The 12440-nt window shown below is 45.1% G+C and overlaps 1 non-coding gene across 1 annotated transcript; it reads left to right on the top strand.

Annotated features, from left to right (window-relative positions):
* Positions 1-1894: 1894 nt before the first annotated feature.
* TRNAQ-UUG (transfer RNA glutamine (anticodon UUG)) lies at positions 1895-1967 on the top strand. The gene has a single exon. It is a non-coding gene; the product is annotated as a tRNA-Gln (tRNA).
* The last annotated feature ends 10473 nt before the right edge of the window (positions 1968-12440 follow it).

Below are 12440 nucleotides of genomic sequence, written 5' to 3'. Positions count from 1 at the left end.
CTGTAATTGATATGTTCCACATCCATTCATACCACCTAACCTTAAACACCCAAACATATTGCAGTCAGTCACCATGTGGCCTAATGGATAAGGCGTCTGACTTCGGATCAGAAGATTGAGGGTTCGAGTCCTTTCATGGGTGAGTCTTTTCCTCACAGCACCCAACTTATCTTTACATACAAACTGGAAACACACTCTTACAATACTCCTTTCACTCTCACTCATTAAGAAAGCCCAATGCAAACTGCACAATCAGTAACGTTATGCCTTCAGCATTGCTACTTTTCTGTCTTTCTGCCATACCAAAGTACCTCTTCATAAATGCCACGGATATGCAATACGTACACAACAATATGACATGGCACAATCATTCTGAACAGAACTGTGGGTAGATTCAGTGCAGGGAGTGTGTGCGTGCAGAAAGCAGAAACTATGCAAGGGTAGAAGCTCTATGATTTTCTCCAGGAATAATGCAAATTGTCCCTCAGAAAAAGTATAGTACTTGAAAAGAATCATAAAGGATTGACACAATTGCTGCTTTTGCTGTTGCCCCAGTTGTGTAATCTGTCAAGGACTGGTCTCTTTCAGATTGAGGCACCTAATTGCAATTGTGTGGTAAAGATCACCCTTACAACCATTTTTGCTATAAACTTGAGATCTTTCTGAGATTCTATCTCACAGACTTCTTATGAATGAGGAACTCTGAAATTGTCACATTCCAATTTGTACGTCCTTAAAACTCTGCTGGTTATTCAAATGGGCAGATTGTTTTTTAAATTCCTTTCTGTCTCGAGTTGTAGTTATATTGATACAGAGGCATAATTGTTGAATGATATATATTGGTTTGATTGAAATATGTTCGTAGAGGTGGTGATAGGCTTTCTGTGTCTGTCTGAGAGCAAGGACCGGTTAACGTCTTTTTCCAAGAGCAGTTTGTTGTGAAAGGTATCAGGCAAAGGAGTATGTATTGTGATGTGGTTCTCTGACTGCTTCTGTCCACTTGCCAAAAGTTCCAAGGCCCTATGATAGCACAAAAACGGTAAGATTGAAGTGGTGGGTGCCGGAGGTTTAAAATGGTCAGTTTAATTAAAGACAGAAAAGTGAAACGAATGACTGCAGAAATACTGTATGTGGCCATGCACTGAGATGAAAGGATGATTTTGGAACCCTGTCTTGCAGATTACCCTCAATGCCGCAATGGATAGGGCACTACTCTCACAGACCAGGGTGTGTAAGTTTAAGTCTATCTGAGGTGCACACCCTGAACTAATACATTTTTGCTGAAACCTAATCATATTGTTTACTCTTCCTCGTAGCAGCTTACCAGGGTGATAGTATATTGCAACAGAACCATTCCACTTCTTCACTGAAAAGAGTCATGCTGGTTACCCAAATGTGCAGCGTGTCATTTTATACAACTTTCTTTATTGAAATTAAACTTGGACTCACTTGAAATATTCTCTTTCAAAATGAATGTTTTGAGCTGCTGTGAATTTTATTTCTAGAGGTGGTGACAGGCTTTCAGGTACGTGCTTAGGTCAAGGCCCTGTTCATGTCACTTGAATAAGCTAATTCAGGGAGCAAATTAGCAAGTCAAGAAATGGGAAGTCTGAACTACTGTCAAAGCAGTTTCATTCTCTTTTCAAATAATCCAAAAATACCATTGCAGCATAAAACAGAGTATTCAATAAAAGAAGAAAGGAGGATTAACGGCAAAAAAGCACAGCATAAGATATGAAACTTTGGAAATTATCTAGATATTGTTTGAAAAAACTCCTTTGATGGAATGAAGATGAAGAACGGTATGGGATCCTGTCCTGCGTACCTGTAATTGATATGTTCCACATCCATTCATACCACCTAACCCTAAAAACCCAAACGTATTGCACTCAGTGACCATGTGGCCTAATGGATAAGGCATCTGACTTTGGATCAGAAGATTGAGGGTTCGAGTCCCTTCATGGTTGAGTCTTTTTCTCACAGCACCCAACTTATCTTTACATACAAACTGGAAATACACTCTTACAATACTCCTTTCACTCTCACTCATTAAGAAAGCCCAATGCAAACTGCACAATCAGTCACGTTATGCCTTCAGCATTGCTACTTTTCTGTCTTTCTGCCTTACCAAAGTACCTCTTCATAAATGCTACGGATATGCAATACGTATACAACAATATGACATGGCACAATCATTCCGAACAGAAATGTGGGTAGATTCAGTGCCGGGAGTGTGTGCGTGCAGAAAGCAGAAACTATGCATGGGTAGAAGCTCTATGATTTTCTCCAGGAATAATGCAAATTGTCCCTCAGAAAAAGTATAGTACTAGAGAAGAATCATAAAGGATTGACACAATTGCTGCCTTTGCTGTTGCCCCAGTTGTGTAATCTGTCAAGGACTGGTCTCTTGCAGATTGAGGCATCTAGTTGCAATTGTGTGGTAAAAATCACCCTTACAACCATTTTTGCTATAAACTTGAGATCTTTCTGAGATACTATCTCACAGACTTCTTATGAATGAGGAACTCTGAAATTGTCACATTCCATGTTGTACGTCCTTAAAACTCTGCTGGTTATTCAAATGGGCAGATTGTTTTTTAAATTCCTTTCTGTCTCGAGTTGTAGTTATGTTGATACAGAGGCATAATTGTTGAATGATATATATTGGTTTGATTGAAATATGTTCGTAGAGGTGGTGATAGGCTTTCTGTGTCTGTCTGAGAGCAAGGACCGGTTAACGTCTTTTTCCAAGAGCTGTTTGTTATGAAAGGTATCAGGCAAAGGAGTATGTATTGTGATGTGGTTCTCTGACTGCTTCTGTCCACTTGCCAAAAGTTCCAAGAGCCTATGATAGCACAAAAACGGTAAGATTGAAGTGGTGGGTGCCGGAGGTTTAAAATGGTCAGTTTAATTAAAGACAGAAAAGTGAAACGAATGACTCCAGAAATACTGTATGTGGCCATGAACTGAGATGAAAGGATGATTTTGGAACTCTGTCTTGCAGATTACCCTCAATGCCGCAATGGATAGGGCACTACTGTTGGAAAATGGGTTATTGGTAGGGCAGGTAGGTATCTACACCTAGCAACAAGCCACTAACCTCCACATAGGTACAGTTAGGTCTCAGTAAATTAATCCCAGCTCAACCCTTGGTAGCTTGGCAACGAGCGTCAAGGCTTAACTTAGGAGACAAAGTGTAAAGCATTCAAATATCACAAAACAGTAATTAAATAAAACACAGGAAACAGTTTAAACATCCAAAACCAATTTATAAAAATAGTTTATATTTTTATCTTTAAAATGACACAAAAACTATTAAAATCGGTTCAGGGGAACCGGGGATATGAATTTTTAAAGAATTATTACTTTTCTAGCGCCTAGAAACAAAAAGCGCCAATCGGGTCATCTGGTTGCACCTCGACCGGGGCAAAGTCAAACTTTCAGGCCGACCGCGATGGAGCCCTGCTCGGCTACAGGTCGCGGGAGGCCTCGGTTAAAAAGTTACCTTCTGACTTAGTCTTTATTTTGAAGTTTTTCTTCACCGGGACGAACCTGCCAGTTGAATCCGACCTCCTGGAGCCCTTGTCCGGATACGCGATGTGGGTTTCCTCGGTGGAGACTTTTACCTTCGGACTTAGTCGTTTTTTTTAGATGAAAATCCTTCTACCGGGGTAAACCTGGATCTTGATCCGACGTCCATGGAGCCCTTCTCGGATACGATGGCTGGGAGGTCCCGGTCAACTTTTTACGTTCGGACTTAGTCTCTTTTTTGGATGTTTTTCTTTACCGGGACGAACCACGAAGTCAGGCCGGGTCGCGGTTGAGGCAAGCCGGCTAGAATTTCCTCGGCGGGTCGGTCCCTCTCTGGAGCTTTTTTCCAAAAATTCTCAAATCTTTTCCAAACTTCTGGGGCTTCACCCAGATGTTCTTTTAAGGTTATTTTGGGGTCCACAGCTCACCCCAAGGGTCCAGAAGTTCTGTGATGGTCCTTGGGGGGTGCGGACTTCAACTCCCAGAATGCACCTGGCGCAAACTCCTTTTTGGCCACTGGACAGTGGTCAGCTGGTCGCTTTCTTCAGGAGTTGGTGCAGGGGACTCTGGTTTAGCAATTTTTCACCTGTAGCAAACAGGGAGTCCCTCCTTGAACCAGTTGAAGCCAGGCAAAGTCCTTCTTGTGGTGAAGCCCAAGTGTGCAGCTGGTGCAGTCCTTCTGAGTGCAGGGTCCAGGTGCAGGCCAGGGGTCCAGCAGGGCAGTCCTTCTTCTTCTTTAGTTCCTTTCTTGTTGAATTCTGGAGGGGATCTGAGGTGTGGGGGCAGGTCTGCCAGTTTTATTCTTGCTCCTGGGTGAAAAGCAGGGGGGCCCTGGTTCTCCAATCAGGTACAGGGTCGTCCCCCTGTGATGACCACTTCCTGGGAAGTGTGGCAAAAATCCATCCCAAAAGGCAACAGTCTCTAAAAATCCAACATGGCTGAATCTGATTTTTGGAGGTTACATCTGGCTGAGCCCACCCACTGGTGTGGCTAAAAATCATAAACACACCCCTCTCCTGCCCTCTCCTAATCTAATCAAGGGGGCACCTAGCTGTCTGGGGTTGCAGGATGTGGGTGTGTTGCTGGGTGCTCCAGATGTCCTTCTCTGCCTTTGAAGACCAGTTTGGCAGCCCTCCCCCTTCCTGCCTCACCATCTGCTGAGGGGAGATTCTCTCCCCCAAGCACATTCCTTTGTGTGAAGCTAGGCCACTTCACACCTCATCAAGGCAGCCTGGCAGAAGATGCTGCAGGCTGGCCAATCAGAGCACAGCAGCAAAAACAATGCAGAGCTGAAATTGGCAACTTTTTAGGTAAAGTCTAAACTTTTTACCTGGACAAGTTATATTAAATCCAACAACTGGAAGTTGTGGGATTTATTACAACAATCAATTTGATACCAAATTCTTGGTATGTAACATTTAAGGAGACTTTAAAATTTAAAATAAAGTCTGCCCATTCTAGCCTATGAAGGCCATTTACTTCAATGAGGGAAAAACAAATTTGCCTGTTTTTACCTCACCAGGGCTTATAAATCTATTTTTATAAAGTCCCTGCTTATAGTTACATGGCACCCAGCCCTAGGGGCACATAGGGCACACCTTAGGGGTGACTTATATGTAAAAATAAGGTAGTTTAAGACTTTGGAAGTACCTTAAATTCCAAAGTCGAATTTGCATATAACTTTAATTTAAAAGCAGCCAGCAAGGCAGGCTTGCTTTTAAAATGACACTGGGCACCTCAGCAATGCACCTAGGTGTGCACCACCTATGCTGTGGTCCCTAAACCTACATGCCCTACCATATACTAGGGACTTATAGGTAGGTTAACTTAGCCAATTATAATTAGCCTAATTTGCATATCCATTTTACACAGAGCACAGGCCCTGGGACTGGTTAGCAGTACCCAGGGCACCTTTAAAGTCAGGAAAACACCAGCAAAAAGTGGAAAATGGGGGCAAAAAGTTATGGGGCCTCTGCAATCAGCCCTGTTTTCTCACACAACCCCCCCCCAGCCCACACGCCCAGGAGACTCAGCCCAAACCTGGGAGAGTCTTCCTGGCTTGTTAGGCGAGGAAGACAGTGAAGAAAACTGGCTGTCCCTTTGCAGGGCCTACTCTGCCTTACATCCTCCTGTCAGGGTCACTCCCTCTGGGTAGTGAAGCCATCCCAACAGTAAAAGGACCCAACTCAAACTGAAACTTCCCTCTAGGGGGGTCTTCCTCCTTTCTCTCTGCCAACTTGGGTAGTGAGGTGCCCACCTCCCCTACTCCAAACTTTGCTAGGGCAACACCTAGCTTACCCAAAGAGGTCACCCAACACTTGAGCAACCCCACCATGACCAATAGGGTCAGGGGGCCTACTTTGCTATTGGCCCTGGGGTCTGCCTCCCAGGCCAAGTACATTGCTGCCAGGAAGGCTAGCACCCAGCAGAGGCTACTGACAGCTGTCAGTACCCAGAACCACACCCTAAGCTCTCCACTGACAGGTGGCTGAGCTGCTTTAGGGGCATCTTTGGGGTCCTGGCACCCCTCTTGCTGTCTAGAGTGGGGGACTACCACCTCCTGTGGCAGACACCCTCCTTCCACTCTCTCTCCTGTCAGTGCAGGGGCAACACCTTGCATCTGGACAGCTGCCTGACTACTCAGGACTTCCTTGGGGTCAGGTGAGGCCTCACCAGTGCCAACTCTGGGCTCCCCCCCTACTGGGGCAGAAGGCCTTTGGCTCCCTGGAACTCTCTTTAAGAGTGGCCTACCCTTCCTTTTCTTCTTTCCTTTTCTTGGGGACCCCTGTCTCCTAACTGTAGGGACTGACTCCCCAGGACTTTGGGTTGGGGGGGCGCCCTGGGCGACCACCCCATCTGGGACCAGACTCACCTCTGGGAGGTCATTGCCCAGGATACAATCTAGGGGGAGGTCAGCACTGACTACCACCCTAATCCAGTCAAGGATACCCTCCCTCTCTAGGGGCACTATGGCTACAGGTTTGGAGGTGACCTCCCCTGTGGCTATCCTGACTTTCTTTGTCTTTCCTGGGACATACATGTCTGGCGTCACTAACCGGTCACTCACTATAGTGTGACTGGCACAGGTGTCCCTCAGGCCAGTGGTAGGGATCCCATTCACTTGAATGTGGTGGAAGTGCCTACTCCTACCCTCAGGGATCACCAGCTTACCATCTGGTCCTGTCTCCCAGCACAATGCTAGGAGGACTTCATCATCTGAGGAATCCTCCTCTATGGCTACACTGGACAGCCCAGTGCTAACCACCTTCCTTGGACAGGCTGCATCTCCTCTGAAGTGACCTGTCTGCTGACAGTCAAAGCAAGCCCTACTGTCCAAGAGTTTTTTTAACCCTGGGTCTCCCTGTCTCTGCTTGTCAGAGTGGGAGTGGGATTTACTCTCCTCCTTCTTAGGGTTCTGGGGTACAGAGGGAGTCTCTGTGGTGGGCTTACCACCTCCCTCCTTAGGTTTTTGGGGACCTGTCCCTCCCTTCTTGGAGTCTCCCCCCTGGAACTTGACAACCACCCTGGTTCTCAACCACTCATCAGCTGCCTCCCCTAGCTCTCTAGGGTTGGTCTGCTTAGAGTCCACTAGATGCTGGCGTAACCTTTCTTGGGTACAATTGGTCAAGATGTGCTCTCTCATGATCAGATTGTATAACCCCTCATAAGTATCTACTTTGTTACCAATAATCCAGCCCTCTAGTGCCTTTAGTGAAATGTCCACAAAGTCAACCCAAGACTGGGTACTGACCTTCTGGGTGTCCCTGAACTTCATTCTATATTGCTCTGGGGTCAGACCAAACTTCTTGGCTAAGCACCTCTTCATACTAGGGTATGAATCTGCCTCCTCCCCCCTTAAGGTCAGAAGCCTATGCCTCCCTGAGTTGGGGACCAACTCCCACAAAAGGGAACCCCAGTATTGAGGCCTAACCCTTCTCATTTGGAGTGCCCTCTCAAAGGCCCCCAGCCACTTATCTATGTCATCCCCCTCTACATAGGCAGGAACCACCCCTTTGGGTAATCTGGGGCAAACTCCCCCACCCATGGACACCTCAGCTTCTTTATCGCTGCTTCCATCTCTTTTCTCTTTGTATGCCCACTTTTTCTTTTCTAGGGCCAGCTTCTCTGCTTCCAAAGCTATGTATGCTAGCTGGGCCTCCAGCTCTCTTTCTCTGATGGATGGGTTCTCTCCTCCTGAAAGAACCCCCTCCCCACCACTAGCTTTGCGTCTGACCCTAGTGACTGTATTTACTGAGGACCGTTCTTCCTCATCCTCACTTAGGCTCAGATGCCTTCCCTCCCCTGAGTGGTTAGAGCTTGCATCCTCCCTTCTTTCTCCCTCCTCTGGAGCTTCTTCTGACTCTACCTCTTGGGCCTCAGCCCATGCTGTCAGGGATGTGATCAGGATTTGCTTCCTGAGATCAGTGGTTGCAGGCAACCCTCTTTCAATACACAACCCCCTAAGCTGGACTACTGTCAGTGTGGGTAGGCTAGCCAGATCAAGCTCCATGGTTCCCTAGTTTTGTGTCAACAAAAACTTTTTGCAAAAATTGGAAACAAGAATTTAGAAAAATTACAAAAAATCAATAATTGAAATTAATCCAAATTAAAAATTAAAAACAATTTTTGCACTAGGACAATTTAAAGGATTTTTAATTTGTTTTACCCAAAACTGTAACGTGATATTGAACACAAGTACAGGATCCCACCGCTGCCACCAATTATGTTGGAAAATGGGTTATTGGTAGGGCAGGTAGGTACCTACACCTAGCAACAAGCCACTAACCTCCACATAGGTACAGTTAGGTCTCAGTAAATTAATCCCAGCTCAACCCTTGGTAGCTTGGCAACGAGCGTCAAGGCTTAACTTAGGAGACAAAGTGTAAAGCATTCAAATATCACAAAACAGTAATTAAATAAAACACAGGAAACAGTATAAAAATCCAAAACCAATTTATAAAAATAGTTTATATTTTTATCTTTAAAATGACACAAAAACGATTAAAATCGGTTCAGGGGAACCGGGGATATGAATTTTTAAAGAATTATTACTTTTCTAGCGCTTAGAAACAAAAAGCGCCAATCGGGTCATCTGGTTGCACCTCGACCGGGGCAAAGTCAAACTTTCAGGCCGACCGCGATGGAGCCCTGCTCGGCTATAGGTCGCGGGAGGCCTCGGTTAAAAAGTTACCTTCTGACTTAGTCTTTATTTTGAAGTTTTTCTTCACCGGGACGAACCTGCCAGTTGAATCCGACCTCCTGGAGCCCTTGTCCGGATACGCGATGTGGGTTATCTCGGTGGAGACTTTTACCTTCGGACTTAGTCGTTTTTTCGAGATGAAAATCCTTCGACCGGGGTAAACCTGGATCTTGATCCGACGTCCGTGGAGCCCTTCTCGGATACGATGGCTGGGAGGTCCCGGTCAACTTTTTACGTTCGGACTTAGTCTCTTTTTTGGATGTTTTTCTTTACCGGGACGAACCACGAAGTCAGGCCGGGTCGCGGTTGTGGCAAGCCGGCTAGAATTTCCGCGGCGGGTCGGTCCCTCTCTGGACCTTTTTTCCAAAAATTCTCAAATCTTTTCCAAACTTCTGGGGCTTCACCCAGATGTTCTTTTAAGGTTCTTTTGGGGTCCACAGCTCACCCCAAGGGTCCAGAAGTTCTGTGATGGTCCTTGGGGGGTGCGGACTTCAACTCCCAGAATGCACCTGGCGCAAACTCCTTTTTGGCCACTGGACAGTGGTCAGCTGGTCGCTTTCTTCAGGAGTTGGTGCAGGGGACTCTGGTTTAGCAATTTTTCACCTGTAGCAAACAGGGAGTCCCTCCTTGAACCAGTTGAAGCCAGGCAAAGTCCTTCTTGTGGTGAAGCCCAAGTGTGCAGCTGGTGCAGTCCTTCTGAGTGCAGGGTCCAGGTGCAGGCCAGGGGTCCAGCAGGGCAGTCCTTCTTCTTCTTTAGTTCCTTTCTTGTTGAATTCTGGAGGGGATCTGAGGTGTGGGGGCAGGTCTGCCAGTTTTATTCTTGCTCCTGGGTGAAAAGCAGGGGGGCCCTGGTTCTCCAATCAGGTACAGGGTCGTCCCCCTGTGATGACCACTTTCTGGGAAGTGTGGCAAAAATCCATCCCAAAAGGCAACAGTCTCTAAAAATCCAACATGGCTGAATCTGATTTTTGGAGGTTACATCTGGCTGAGCCCACCCACTGGTGTGGCTAAAAATCATAAACACACCCCTCTCCTGCCCTCTCCTAATCTAATCAAGGTGGCACCTAGCTGTCTGGGGTTGCAGGATGTGGGTGTGTTGCTGGGTGCTCCAGATGTCCTTCTCTGCCTTTGAAGACCAGTTTGGCAGCCCTCCCCCTTCCTGCCTCACCATCTGCTGAGGGGAGATTCTCTCCCCCAAGCACATTCCTTTGTGTGAAGCTAGGCCACTTCACACCTCATCAAGGCAGCCTGGCAGAAGCTGCTGCAGGCTGGCCAATCAGAGCACAGCAGCAAAAACAATGCAGAGCTGAAATTGGCAACTTTTTAGGTAAAGTCTAAACTTTTTACCTGGACAAGTTATATTAAATCCAACAACTGGAAGTTGTGGGATTTATTACAACAATCAATTTGATACCAAATTCTTGGTATGTAACATTTAAGGAGACTTTAAAATTTAAAATAAAGTCTGCCCATTCTAGCCTATGAAGGCCATTTACTTCAATGAGGGAAAAACACATTTGGCTGTTTTTACCTCACCAGGGCTTATAAATCTATTTTTATAAAGTCCCTGCTTATAGTTACATGGCACCCAGCCCTAGGGGCACATAGGGCACACCTTAGGGGTGACTTATATGTAAAAATAAGGTAGTTTAAGACTTTGGAAGTACCTTTAATTCCAAAGTCGAATTTGCATATAACTTTAATTTAAAAGCAGCCAGCAAGGCAGGCTTGCTTTTAAAATGACACTGGGCACCTCAGCAATGCACCTAGGTGTGCACCACCTATGCTGTGGTCCCTAAACCTACATGCCCTACCATATACTAGGGACTTATAGGTAGGTTAACTTAGCCAATTATAATTAGCCTAATTTGCATATCCATTTTACACAGAGCACAGACCCTGGGACTGGTTAGCAGTACCCAGAGCACCTTTAAAGTCAGGAAAACACCAGCAAAAAGTGGAAAATGGGGGCAAAAAGTGATGGGGCCTCTGCAATCAGCCCTGTTTTCTCACAACTACTCTCACAGACCAGGGTGTGTAAGTTTAAGTCTATCTGAGGTGCACACCCTGAACTAATACATTTTTGTTGAAACCTAATCATATTGTTTACTCTTCCTCGTAGCAGCTTGCCAGGGTGATAGGATATTGCAACAGAACCATTCCACTTCTTCACTGAAAAGAGTCATGCTGGTTACCCAAATGTGCAGCGTGTCATTTTATACAGCTTTCTTTATTGAAATTAAACTTGGACTCACTTCAAATATTCTCTTTCAAAATGAATGTTTTGAGCTGCTGTGAATTTTATTTCTAGAGGTGGTGACAGGCTTTCAGGAACGTGCTTAGGTCAAGGCCCTGTTCATGTCACTTGTATAAGCTAATTCAGGGAGCAAATTAGCAAGTCAAGAAATGGGAAGTCTGAACTACTGTCAAAGCAGTTTCATTCTCTTTTCAAATAATCCAAAAATACCATTGCAGCATGAAACAGAGTATTCAATAAAAGAAGAAAGGAGGATTAACGGCAAAAAAGCACAGCATAAGATATGAAACTTTGGAAATTATCTAGATATTGTTTGAAAAAACTCCTTTGATGGAAAGAAGATGAAGAACGGTATGGGATCCTGTCCTGCGCACCTGTAATTGATATGTTCCACATCCATTCATACCACCTAACCCTAAACACCCAAACAAATTGAAGTCAGTGACCATGTGGCCTAATGGATAATGCGTCTGACTTTGGATCAGAGGATTGAGGGTTCGAGTCCCTTCATGGTTGAGTCTTTTTCTCACAGCACCCAACTTATCTTTACATACAAACTGGAAACACACTCTTAAAATACTCCTTTCACTCTCACTCATTAAGAAAGCCTACTGCAATCTGCACAATGAGTCACATTATGCCTTCAGCATTGCTACTTTTCTGTCTTTCTGCCATACCAAAGTACCTCTTCATAAATGCCACGGATATGCAATACGTATACAACAATATGACATGGCACAATCATTCTGAACAGAACTGTGGGTAGATTCAGTGCAGGGAGTGTGTGCGTGCAGAAAGCAGAAACTATGCATGGGTAGAAGCTCTATGATTTTCTCCAGGAATAATGCAAATTGTCCCTCAGAAAAAGGATAGTACTAGAGAAGAATCATAAAGGATTGACACAATTGCTGCCTTTGCTGTTTCCCCAGTTGTGTAATCTGTCAAGGAGTGGTCTCTTGCAGATTGAGGCACCTAGTTGCAATTGTGTGGTAAAAATCACCCTTACAACCATTTTTGCTATAAACTTGAGATCTTTCTGAGATACTATCTCACAGACTTCTTATGAATGAGGAACTCTGAAATTGTCACATTCCAATTTGTACGTCCTTAAAACTATGCTGGTTATTCAAATGGGCAGGCTGTTTTTTAAATTCCTTTCTGTCTCGAGTTGTAGTTATATTGATACAGAGGCATAATTGTTGAATGATATATATTGGTTTGATTGAAATATGTTCGTAGAGGTGGTGATAGGCTTTCTGTGTCTGTCTGAGAGCAAGGACCGGTTAACGTCTTTTTCCAAGAGCAGTTGTTGTGAAAGGTATCAGGCAAAGGAGTATGTATTGTGATGTGGTTCTCTGACTGCTTCTGTCCACTTGCCAAAAGTTCCAAGGCCCTATGATAGCACAAAAACGGTAAGATTGAAGTGGTGGGTGCCGGAGGTTTAAAATGGTC

The sequence above is a fragment of the Pleurodeles waltl genome, chromosome 4_1 (assembly GCF_031143425.1).
Source record: "Pleurodeles waltl isolate 20211129_DDA chromosome 4_1, aPleWal1.hap1.20221129, whole genome shotgun sequence".
Lineage (NCBI taxonomy): Eukaryota > Metazoa > Chordata > Amphibia > Caudata > Salamandridae > Pleurodeles > Pleurodeles waltl.
Note: the sequence above shows the minus strand (reverse complement) of the source record. Positions and strands in the feature narration are given on the sequence as shown.